This window comes from Hyaena hyaena, unplaced genomic scaffold (genome assembly GCF_003009895.1).
Source record: "Hyaena hyaena isolate Hyena2069 unplaced genomic scaffold, ASM300989v1 scaffold_224, whole genome shotgun sequence".
Lineage (NCBI taxonomy): Eukaryota > Metazoa > Chordata > Mammalia > Carnivora > Hyaenidae > Hyaena > Hyaena hyaena.
Window position 1 is genome coordinate 933,647 of NW_024080854.1, and position 12,460 is coordinate 946,106.

At 39.8% G+C, this 12,460-nt stretch overlaps 1 protein-coding gene across 3 annotated transcripts in view; it reads right to left on the minus strand.

Moving 5' to 3' along the window:
• The window catches only part of AFTPH (aftiphilin), a 69,062-nt gene extending 57,071 nt beyond the window's left edge, over nucleotides 1-11,991 (minus strand). Inside the window, exon 1 of one of the 3 annotated variants that reach the window (XM_039243152.1) lies at nucleotides 11,808-11,987. The gene's annotated coding sequence lies outside the window, so the exon portion shown is untranslated. Of the gene's footprint in view, nucleotides 1-11,807 lie in introns of all 3 variants that reach the window. The other 2 variants (XM_039243153.1, XM_039243155.1) reach the window with 2 other exon arrangements.
• Between the last annotated feature and the right edge of the window lie 469 nt (nucleotides 11,992-12,460).

Here is a 12,460-nt window from a genome sequence, read left to right on the forward strand (position 1 = left end):
AGAATTTTGCATTAAATAAAAATACTATTTATTTTTCAAATTCATAATACCCTCAATCTAGGAAGCAAGCCAATTTAAGGATAAAATTAAAGATACTATTGGTCAGAGTACATGTTGGTTCATACTCCAGGCAACTCTGCAAAACATCACAAATTTTAATGCATATTTTTTTGGACTAATTTCATCCTCAAGAATGTATCCTACAGAAGCATTCATGTAAGTACACAAAGATGATTCCACAGAAATGTTAATTCCTGCATTGTTTTAAGAAGCAACTGAACATTTATCAATGAAGAGTTAGGTAAATAAAAAGTATAGTCATTAAAAAAAGATAAAGCTACATTACTAATAGGAAAAGGGGTCTAAAACACATATTTAAGTGAAAAAAAGTTTTGGAAAGGCATTTTCTCTGGATTCTCCTCTTGCCTCTTATATCCTTTCTCCTCCTTCAATAGATCTGTCTTTTTCTGCTTTCTTCTTACATTTCAGTGTTTCCCAGGCCTTGGCCACCCCATATTCTTATCCCAGAAAGATCTCACCCACCTTTTGTTTTTATATGTTCATAATGCTGAAACCCCAATCTATAGGCTGCCCAACCTCGACATCTGTCTACCCAAATGCCTTTCTGTGTATCTTTGTCCCAAAGAGATCTTGTATTCTCCAATTCCAAAACTGAAGTCAACCTGTACTCAGAGAACAGAAACTACTTGTTCCTATACAATATTCTGAATTCTAAGTCCAGAAATCAGAGTGATAGCCTGACTGCTCCCCACTCTGCCATCTTCCTCCCACAAATTAAATCTTTGATATTTCTTATTATATTTGTTTTAACATCACATGACCAATAGGGTCTCATTTCAGGGTCTCATTATTTTGGCCAGGATTACTAGAGTCCACTTGAAATTCCTATCCTACCCATGGCTAAGATGTTCTCGCTTTACTATATCCAGACAAAATTATCCCCTGGTTCCTCCACTATCACAAGTCATTTCTTCTAATTTCCTATTCTTACCTGTTTGGAGAACCCATTTACTATACCTTCAAAACCTATTCAGGCATGGGGGTGCCTGGGTGGTTCAGTGAGTTAAGCGTCCAGCTTCGGCTCAGGTCATGATCTCAAAGTTCGTGGGTTCAAGCCCCACATCAGGCTCTGTGCTGACAGCTTAGAGCCCAGAGCCTGTTTCAGATTCTGTGTCTTCCTCTCTGCCCCTCCCCCCACTCATGCAGTCTCAAAAAAAAAAAAAAAAAAAACCCTTAAAAAATTAAAAAAAAAAAAACAAAAAACCCCAAAACTTACTCAGGCATGAAGTTTTCTGTGAAGTGATATCACCAATATTTATTAAGTTATTATGTAATAGGTACAACACAAGGTGCTATTCATACACTATCCAATTTAACCTCAACCATCCATTTTATAGAGGAGAAAACAGGCTCAGAGAGGTCAGATAATCTGCTCAAGGTCTCCTAAAGAGTAAGTAGGAGAGTAGGGCTCTAACATTAAAGTCAGTGTTCTTTTCGTTCTGTTAGGTTGCCTTTCTGAACCAATTAATCCCTCTTTATATCTATCTGTTTTATTACATTCACCAAATTTGTTTCCATGTTTTTCTCCTCTACCAGCCTACAAACTAATGTTTCTCAATCTTCGCTTTGTATTAAGTTTTTTTTTTTTTTAATATAACAGGTAGACCTAAAGATCTGTCTTTTCAAAAGTTTCAAAAATGCTGATTATTAGCAAAGGTTGAACATGATTGAATTAAGTTACCAAAGGGTAAGAATGCTGCTGGACTTTATAACTTTCCGGGTAATATAAACATCTGTAAACTTCACTGCTGAACTCACGGATACAGGTAAATAAATGAAATTGTACTTTTTCTCACAAACTCTTCCCTAACTTACAATGGTTTGATTGTACAAACTTTTTTTTTTTTTTCCTAGGAGAGAGAGAGAGAGAGACAGCATGAGCAGGGGAGGGTCGGAGAGAGAGGGAGTCACAGACTGAAACAGGCTCCAGGCTCTGAGCTGGCAGTCAGCACAGAGCCCGACGCGGGGCTCGAACCCATGAACCGCGAGATCATGACCTAAGTGAAAGTCGGACACTTAACCGACTAAGCCACCCAGGCGCCCCTGTACAAACATTTCTTAAATGCCACACACATTTACCTGAATGTCACAAAGAAACACCACACTCAAGATTGAAAAGTTAAAAAAGGAAAAAGAATGTTCTCAACATAAATTTTTATTACTTTTCTTAAAAATGACACTTGGAAATCTTCCTTAAAGGAACAAATTTAAATTACTGCAATAGTTGAAACATAATTAACATAAATGTTACAGGATTCTTGGAAAAAGTAAAATCATGTTTAAATGATCAGTTTCAGTTGCAGTTGAATATTAAATGAATATTTGAATAGCAACAGTAACAAACTTTTCTCTACTTCAAGAAACCAAAGTCACTGGCAATTTGATTAAAACCTGTACTTTTTATTTAGATGTAATACTTTGCATTTGTTTTAACTAAACTTCTGAACCTTAAGGAGATAGAAACCTATCACTTACTGGCTCATTATGATCTAGAAAAACGGAGTCTGAATATGAAAGGAGTAAGAAATGATGACTTAAAACACAAGTAAAAAGTAGTGAATATTCATTCACTTGCGCTCCGGTAGGAGAAGATTTGAATTTGATACCCGAAACTCTTGGTATGATTTTTTTTTTTTTTTAAGAAACAAATATGCTATTTAAAAAATTCATTGCAAAAAGAGAATTTATCTCTTCATGTAGGTTTTTTACTTTGTAAGCAGCTACTAAAAAAAGCCTTAAGAAAATAAATCAACGCTTCAGATTTTGAGTGTCACTGTAGCAGAAGTGTTTGTTTTACCTACAAATTATTGAGGTCAACATTTCTGCATCCAAACAATAAACAATTAAGATGAGATGATTAACCACAGCAAAATAGTATAAAACCTAAGCAATGATTAAGAAGAAAACAACAAAAATATCTACCTGGGAGGATGGGTGAGGCAGAAAAATTCCTCATTTCACCTCTCTGAACAACTATGATCTCATTAAGACATATGCAAATATTAAAGATCCTACCTCTAGAAGTCTTGCTTTGAAAAGTATCATTTAGGGGCACCTAGGTGGCTCAGTCCTATGAGCAACTGACTTACAGGTTGTGACCTACCTCAAGATTTAGGAGTTTGAGTCCCACATCGGGCTCATCTGTCAGCCCAGAGCCCTGCTTCAGCTCCTCTTTCCCCCTCTGCCCCGCTCCCACTTGTGTTCTCTCAAAGTATCACTTAAAGTAGTATTTAAAGAATGTGAATTGGGAATGGTGTCCTTTATTACCTAAATACACAATTGTTAAATTTAACATAAGTCAACGTTAGCAATGCAGATTTTTTCACATTTGTTGTTAAACTTGTCAGGTATTTATTTATGTTTTTGCTGCTCATGTAAAATGGGGTCTCCAATTCTATTTTTTTTTTTAAAGTTTTTTTTAATGTTTTTATTTATTTTTAGGAGAGAGAGAGAGAGAGACAGCGTGAGCAGGGGAGGGTCAGAGAGAGAGGGAGTCACAGACTGAAACAGGCTCCAGGCTCTGAGCTGCCAGTCAGCACAGAGCCCGACGCGGGGCCCGAACCCACGAACTGCGAGATCATGACCTAAGCGAAAGTCGGACGCTTAACCGACTAAGCCACCCAGGCGCCCCTCCAATTCTATTTTCTAATTGTTGAATGCTATTTATAAAACTGAAAGCTCTTGCTACCTGTAAAGTATATCATCACATCTTAAGCAAACTGGAGTGTCTGATCATTTCCTTTCCAATTCTTAGGTCTCTGTTACTCCTTATAGATCATGCTTGCTTAATACCTCCAATACCAAATCCAATAGTAGTGGTGATAGCAGGCATTAGTATTTCCTCCTAAATTAAGATACTGATTTTGGTTTGAGGTATATACATTTTGTCATATTACAGAATTATCTAATAATTTTTAAGTTGCTTTGTTAAAAACATTTTTTTTTAAATGAGTTTCCAAATGCCTTTTCAGCATTTACGGAGAGAAATGCATAATTTTTCCTTAGATCTATTAATTTAACAAAAATACCAGTATTTACTCACAATTGTTTTCAGCCTGTTCAATAGTTAGGGAACCCAATTTGTTTTCTGCTACAGGAAAAAGTATGTTTCCAAGTAATCAAATAAGCATTATGTTAGATTATGTGCTCGATTACACACGTCAAACAAATATTTAACTTATTTGATCCAATTTACTCCTTTCACTTTTACAAGTACATCTCAAAACAAACTGAAACTTTCTCATAAGTAAGAAACATTCAAATTAGCAGTGTAAGTCCTTCCAGGTTTCATCCAGGCTCTTTTTTTACTCAACTCCCCCTCTCAAGCAATCTCAGGCACCTATGGCTTTAGTTACCATATTCTTGGACTCCTACATTTATCCCTACGGCCTAGTCCTTAAACTTGAGCTCCAGACCAGCCACACCAACTCTGCAAGTTCTCTCCTCTTGAATTCCTCAACAAACTGAGCTAAGAGAACTCAAGCTTTTCTTTCTCAAACCTGGTCCTCTTCCAGGGCTAACTTAGGGAATGGCCCCCTCCACCCACCTACTTACTAAGTAGGAAACATAAGAGCTACCCTTGACAAAGCTCCTCACCCTCCCCTATCTTCTAAAGAATGATTTTTATCTCCTAAATCCCTCAATTCAAGAATATCTGTACCTCCTTTCAGCTCCCCAGACACCCTTCTGGTTCTGGTCTAACCTGCCTTATCATTTAAACAGTCTCTCCCTGACTGGTATTCAATCATGCCCAACTCCAGTAATCTCTTTAGAAGTCAATCTGATCACATAGATTCCCCCTCCTTGTGGTAAAGATTTAATTTTTTATAAGTATATTTATTTTGGAGCACCTGGGTGGCTCAGTAGGGTTAAGTGCCAGACTCCTGGTTTCAGCTCAGGTCATGATCTCATAGTTTCGTGGGTTTGATCCCCAAATGGGGCTGCGCAGGCAGCTTGGAGCCTGTTTGGGATTGTCTCTCCTCCTCTCTCTGCCCCTTCCCTGCCTGCGCTGTTTCTCTCAAATAAACAAACTGAAAACATATTTATTTTGAGAGAGAGACAGAGCATGAGCATGCACAGGAGAGTCTGAGTGGGGAAAGGGGGGGAAGCAGAGTGGGGAAGGGAGAGAGAGAGAATGAATCCTAAGCAGGCTCTGCACCACCAGCAGGGAGTCTGAAGGGAGGCTCGAACTCATGAACTATGATATTATGATACATGCCAAAATCAAGATTCAGACACTTAACCTTCTGAGCCACCCAGGCACACCATGATAAAGGTTAAAAAAAAAAAAACTTTAATAAAGTCTACATAAGCCATTCCCACCTCTCCAGTCACCTCCTCCTCCCTTCCCCTATTGTTTCTAATGCACTACACCAGGGCTTCTTTCAGTTTTTGAGGGCAGATAACATTCTTTGATACCATAGGGTCTTTGATACCATAGGGTCTTTGATACCATAGGGCCTTTGCACCTGTGGTCCCATTGCCTCAAACATTCCCACACATCCTTTAATTCCTAGAAAACTTGCCTGAGGAATTGACCCCTCATCTAATACCTTTCCCCAAGTCCTCCTACGTGTATTAGTTTCAGAGCATAAAAATTGCAGAATAGTCTGTAATAAAACACTTAGTTTGCACAGTCATCTTTCAAATTATAAGTATCCAATGCAAAACATACTGACAGACGGAAGTGTTAAGGACTGATTTTTAAAAACCCATTTGCTGCTTTCCGGAATAGTGTTCATCTTATGTTTCTTTTCCATAGATAAAAATAAGTCTATGTCCTGCTCCTGATCAGCACTGTCCAACTGAAATACAATAAGCCACATAGACAATTATTTCCCCAGGAGCCAATTAAAAAAGCCTATGAAATTAACTATACTTTGCTTAAACCAAAGCATCCAAAGTATTATTTTAACATGTAATCAATCTTATATATATGTGTGTGTATATATATATATATATATTAAAATTAGTTTTGAGATCTGGTGTGCTTTCCACACTCAGAGCACACCTACTTTGGACTAGTTTTATTAAAAGTGACACATGTGGCTAGTGGTTATTATACTGAACATAGGTCCAGAATATTGTATGTCTTTTAAATAGCTTGTTAACAGAACCAGTTATTTTAAAACGAGCATGACATCAAGCAATTTTAATCTCCTATCAAACAAGGATACATCTCCCATTTAAGCCCTTCAAAAAATGTTTAAATTAGTCAAATATTCTGTACTCCTGAAAAGCCTAAATCCAAAATGAAAATCCAGGTAAACACTTTAAAAACTGCATATTTAACTGATCACTTGAGATTAAAGGAAGATGGGTACTCTCAGCCACTGCTCGTAGGAGTGATTTTATTACAGCCTCTTGGAAAGCAACTGGTTTTCCCTCTGATTTAGTAACTCCAGTTCTAGGACTCAATCTTGTGGAAATAACCCAAAACAAAGTCAAAGATTACAAACTTGTTCACCAATATATAATAGGATTCATAGATACATGTGTATGACACTCAAAATTTAGAAGAAAAACTGAACGTAATTCAAAATGTTTAGTTATCTCTTTGTAATGTGATGACCAATATTTTAATACATATTCTTCCTTTAAATATACATTTATTGAGTGCAGTTCTGTGCCAGGCATTAAAACAGATGGGTCCCTGCCATCAAGGGGCATACCAGTTTTCTTTACACTTTTCTACACTTTCCAAATATTCTATAATAAACATTTTTCTTTCATAATTGTAATAACCAGAAAAATATGGAGTGGATGCTGATTTGGGCAAATCAGCTGTAAAGGAACATGGAGTCACCTGGAGAAGAATTTGAATACAGCCTCGTACATTAGCTTAGACAAAAATTTTCTGAAACAGTAAAGAAAGTTTAATTGACTAATGCAAAGCAAGCTACAAAATAGCCTGTGCACTAAGACTCCATTTTGGTATAAAGTGCACATTTATAGGTGTGTAAAAAATGTGTGGAAAGATATGCATTAAATTGTTAACAGTGGGGATTTCTGGGTAGGAAGAATGGATTTTTTTCTTCCCAATTTTCTACAATGCCCCTATAAGAAAATACTTTTAAAATTAAAGTATTTACATACACACTCACTACTTACTGAGCATCTACGACATACAAAACTGTGCTAGGTTCTATAAGGGGTAGAAATGAGTAAAAGAAGCCACAAGCTTAAAGAAAATTACAATCAATTAGGGGGAACAACAGAAGAGAATAAAGTTAATGCAAGCCAGAATATGAACAGCAATTGAAGTAAAATGTAGTTGTAAGGATTCTAAGAAAAGATCTTACCTGATTGGGAAGAGGAAGAATTGCGAAAATGAGAAAAAACTTCATGGAGACAGAATTTGAAATGAAAAAGATTTTAAATGATCGAGGTAACAGCAGGCACTAAAAATAAAGTATGGGGCAAGTATCAAAGAACAGGAAGTCACATAACAGAGTTTGGTTAGAATGTAGGATATATGAAGGAAGTAGGTAGTATGCTGGAAAAGTAGGCTGTGAGGGCCTTGAATTTTCAGAAGGGAGTAGAAGTATTTTTGAATTCAGCAATGGTTGAAATTACTACAGGTTCCAATTCCAGAGACTGTATCACTATAACTGCCTAATGGAATCCTCCCGCTTCCACTCCTTAAATCCTACAGTCTATTTTCTGTACAGTCGCCAGCCAGATCCTTTTAAAACATAGATTATGTCACATCTCTACTCAAAAGCTCAGCAATGGCTTCCCATCTCACATGGTAAAAAGCCAAAGTCATTAGTATTTCTACAAAGCCCTGCAATACTGCTCTCTCACCCTCTAATTCTCTGATCACATATACTACTCTTCCCCTTGCAATTCTTTGAATATCCCAGGCATACTTCTGCTTCAACCACTCTTCCCCTTATTCCCTTCGCCTCCTTCAGGTCTTAAGCTTTCTCTGACCCCATCCTATATAGAACAGTAAGCTCCAACAACCTCCCCCACTACTAGTTCGAAGTCAAAAAGTCTGAACTCCCGTATCCCTCCAAATGGATGTTTTTCTCTACGATCCTTATTTGCCATCTCTTTTTTTAATCCCCATATATCTACACAAATACGTGTGTACATGGACACACACACACATAAGAAAATGAAGTTAATAAGGGCGGTTTTTCTTAGTTGTTCATTTTAGGATCCTTAGCACTTAGAATAGGGCTTCACACATTGCTATAAAATGAAGAGAATACCATGGTGTTAGATATTTAGTTGAAATGGTTTATGGCATTTTAAGTATTTACATAAATAGAACTTACATTGAATTTATTCTAATTTACCAGTTTATTTTCCTCTGGGAACTATTCACCAAAACAGTACTTATAAAATAAGTTTTGAGCATACAACCTTTAATTCATTAGCAATTTATTTCTACAACGTTTACTTAAATTATCTGAAACAGGGATGGGTGGTGGCTGAGGAAGAAAGGACAGAGTGTTAAACCTATTTTCCTTTTTTATTTCTCCCAAACTAATGAGCAATGACTCCCCACCTCTCTGCTTCCTCTCCAGCGTACAGTTTGACTTTCTCCCTTTCCTAGGGAAGAGGTCGAATCTAGACCCATGAGCTCCTACCCCAGGGTAAGGCCAGCAATAAAACTAGGAGTGTGACACAGGGCTGTGCAGCTGGTTGGCAGCAGGAAGAGGAGAGCCCAGGCAAGGGAGGTTACTACAGAGAAGCCTGGGAGGGGAACAATTTCTTGACTTAAGTATTTTCAAGTTAGAAGCTCCTGATGTTTTAAAAGGAAGTCAAAAGAAAATAACACTTAACTAATTCCCTACTCTTTTTAAATATACAATGCTGAAAATGTGATACTTATAAAATGAAAAAGCTGACTTTTTATTAGCATTTCAAGCATACAACAAAGTTTAGGAAAAAACATAATGATCAAGGACCCACTACTTAGCTGTGTTAAATCTTACCTTCTACCAAATCTGCATCAGATTTATTTTAAAGACCGTAAAGCTACAGCTGAAAAACCACAGATCCTTTATTCCTCCTTCTGTTCTTCAGTTGTAACTTTATTCTCTTTTGGTATTTATCATTTCATGAATGTTTTATACTTTTGCTATATATCCCATGAGTCCCAAAAGATATTTTGTATACTGTTGCATATTTTAATCACTATCATAAAACTATGCAAGTATGATAAGCAAAACTATTATACCCTGGCTCTGTTACCAGCCGTTTGACGTTAGGTAAGCTGCTTAACATTTGTGCCTGAATGTTAACATTTTCTTCTCTGAAAAATAGGAATAATAGCACCTATAAGTTTATAGGGTTAAGAAGATCAAATGAGTTAATATATTCTATATTAAGTCACTTAGATTAAGTATCTCACTCACAGCAAGTAGTGTATGAGTTAGCAATTACCATAAGTTGCAAAATGACCTGTGATTGTATTAATACACGCTCTGTGAAAACGAATTATCGAATTGATAATATACAACCCACAGTATGTCAGATATTTTTTCAAATTGTGTAAAAACTATCGATACTTATAAAAGTGCAGGCTGGAAAGGTTCACTAGCCTAAGTAAAGAGGAACTGAAAGCGCTAAGAGGGAACCAAAAAAAAGAAAGTCCTTATTTCTTAACTTACAAATTGTAGATAACAAACAGCATAAACATTTGATTTAAATAATTTAGGAGTTTAAAAATACCTAAATACTGGGGCGCCTGGGTGGCTTAGTCGGTTAGGCATCCGACTTTCGCTTAGGTCATGATCTCGCGGTTCGTGGGTTTGAGCCCCGCGTCGGGCTCTGTGCAGACTGCCAGCTCGGAGCCTGGAGCCTGTTTCAGTCTGTGACTCCCTCTCTCTCTGACCCTCCCCTGCTCACGTTGTCTCTCTCTCTCTCTCTCTCCTAGAAATAAATAAAACATTAAAAAAAAAATACCTAAATACTTAATGGCTTCCTATTAGGAGTTTTGGAGGATAGGGTTAGGAAAGAAGGGATAATTCCTCAATGAGACTCCACTCCAAGACTTTAGACTCTTAAGGGAAGCACTTTAGATTTCACACGAAGATAAAATATTTGACACTCAAATTTCACTTGTTTTCTGATTTAACTAATTCTAAGCATAATAAATTGAAAGTTTAAATGCTTTGTGATAGGATTTATCTAGATTACAAAATTATATATATAGACAACTGGATTCTGTAAATTTTATCAATACAGTTAAGGACACAGTATCCAATTATGGACACATTTGATATAGGATTGTTTTTATAATGAAAATCAGAAAAAACAAATGCCCTACACATTTTATGTGAATTCTAGTTAATGTCTTACAAGAGCTTTCTAAAGGTTATGAAACATATCTACACTTGAATATCAATATATCTGATTAGTACATAGCGAGATTCGATCTAATGAGCATTTACTAGGTATTATTTACTGGACTAAAGATTTTACACAAGATCTTTTAATCCACGTGCAACATCTTCAACAAAATTTACAAGACTACCGTAAATCCTCTGTATAAACATACTTCTGCGAAGTTAAAAACGACTACTACAAAAGCCAACAATTAAGCTGGCAAACAAAGCATATAAAGATTTCAACGTTCAAAAGGTTTACGGAGTGTAACAATTAAATATAAACATCAGGGATGAAACGGTCTCCCCTCCTTCCACCTTCAAAGGGCAAAAAACAAAAACAAAAAAAACCCCGAAATCAAAAAACCCAATTTGGAGTAGAACTGCTCCGTGAAAGCCAGTGAAGAGGAAAGATTAAAGTTCAAAAGTTAAGTTTTACTTTTCTCCTAAAGTCAGAACTTTGAAACGGAACCACTGCTTTTGTTTCATTTGCCTCCCCTTCCCATACCCCCACTAAAATATTTACAAGTAGGAGTTAGTCCTTTCCTCAACCCCAAAACAAGACTCGGTGAGAAACAATGCTAAAACTTGCATTCACCAGTAAGAAAAATCTAGCCATTCTCAGTACTTTCCTAATGGAGAAAAGACCCTACCACCATTCACCCCGTAGTCTTGTCCTCTGCCTAAGCAAGACACTGCACCTGCCAAACTGGGAGTTTAAAGAATAATGGTCTAACTTTGCGAACGCAATCTGGGGAGGAGACGCGGATGATTTCTTGAGGAGTGCAAGAAAGGAGCAAAAAAAGATCCTTCCAGGAGGGGATGCATGGGCTTTGGGGCTCTCCTCTGGCAGCTGGAGGATTCAAAATCCGCTTGCTTCAGAGACCTTCTGAAGCAGCCACACTCCGGTCGCAGCCGGCCTCGGGCCTGGGAGAAGCAGGCAGTGTTTACACCTGTCACGAGGAAGGGGGAGGGAAAAAGAGGAAGCCCAAGCAAAGCCCCAAACTTCTCTACAGCACCGGAGAGGGAGCGGCCGGTCGGAGCTGTGGGCAGGTGGAAGCGGAGGCGCAGAGCGAGCCGGCAGCGGCCGGAGAGGCGGGAACAGCTCACACTTCCCCGGCCGGTGCCCGGGTTGGGGAGGAGGGATCCGTGAGCTTTGGGCGCCGGCGTCCCCGCACCCGCCGCGGAGGAGGGCAGAGCCCAAGTCCGGAGCCCTCAGGCCCGCAGAGCCGGCACCGTCCCCGCACCCGCAGTCCCCGGCCCCGCGGCAGGCAGGTGCTCCTGGCCCGGGCAAGGGTCGGGCCGGTGGGCTGGGCTGGGCTGGGCCGCGTCCCCGCACCCTGTTCCCCCAAACGGCTAGAGAAGCGGAGCGGCGGCGCTTACCTGGCTCGTTCGGGGCGGCCGCGATGGGCATGGCTCAGGGGCCCGGGGAGGAACAGGCTCCCCGGGGAAGAACCGGCTAGTCCGACGCGGAGCTGGTGAGAGCGGAAGACAGACTGCTCACAGCCCTGTCAGCGAAGCAGCGCCATGGACGCCCACCCGGAGTTTCAGCGCTGTCGCGGGACCCCCATCCCATTACCCTCCGCCCTCTTCCGCCGCCGCCGCCTCCACCTCCTCCTCCGCCGAGACCCCCCGCCCACTCCACACACTCTCCCATCATGCAGCGGGGGAACCGCTGCCGCCAGCACGTCACTTCCGGGCGCAGGTGGCTAGGTCGGGGCCGGGCGCTGGTGGGTGCAGGGAGGTTGGGGGTGGGGGGAGGACACTCCGGGGGAATTAGTGTCACAGAACGCTTACTCCTGCGCAGGCGCGGCCGCGCAAAGCGCCGGCCGCCATTTTGAGTGCGGGCAAGCTGCCCTTTCCTTTACTTCCTTGCGAGTCATCGAGCTGTTGCCGGGAAAGACGTCCCCTGCATTCCGCCTCTCCGTGAAGCAGCGCTCCTGGCGACAGACAGGTGCTCCTCAGCGGGCTAACGATAACGTTCAGTAGGGACTAAGTCTCTTGCTCTCTAAATAAAACTGTAATATAGAACCAGA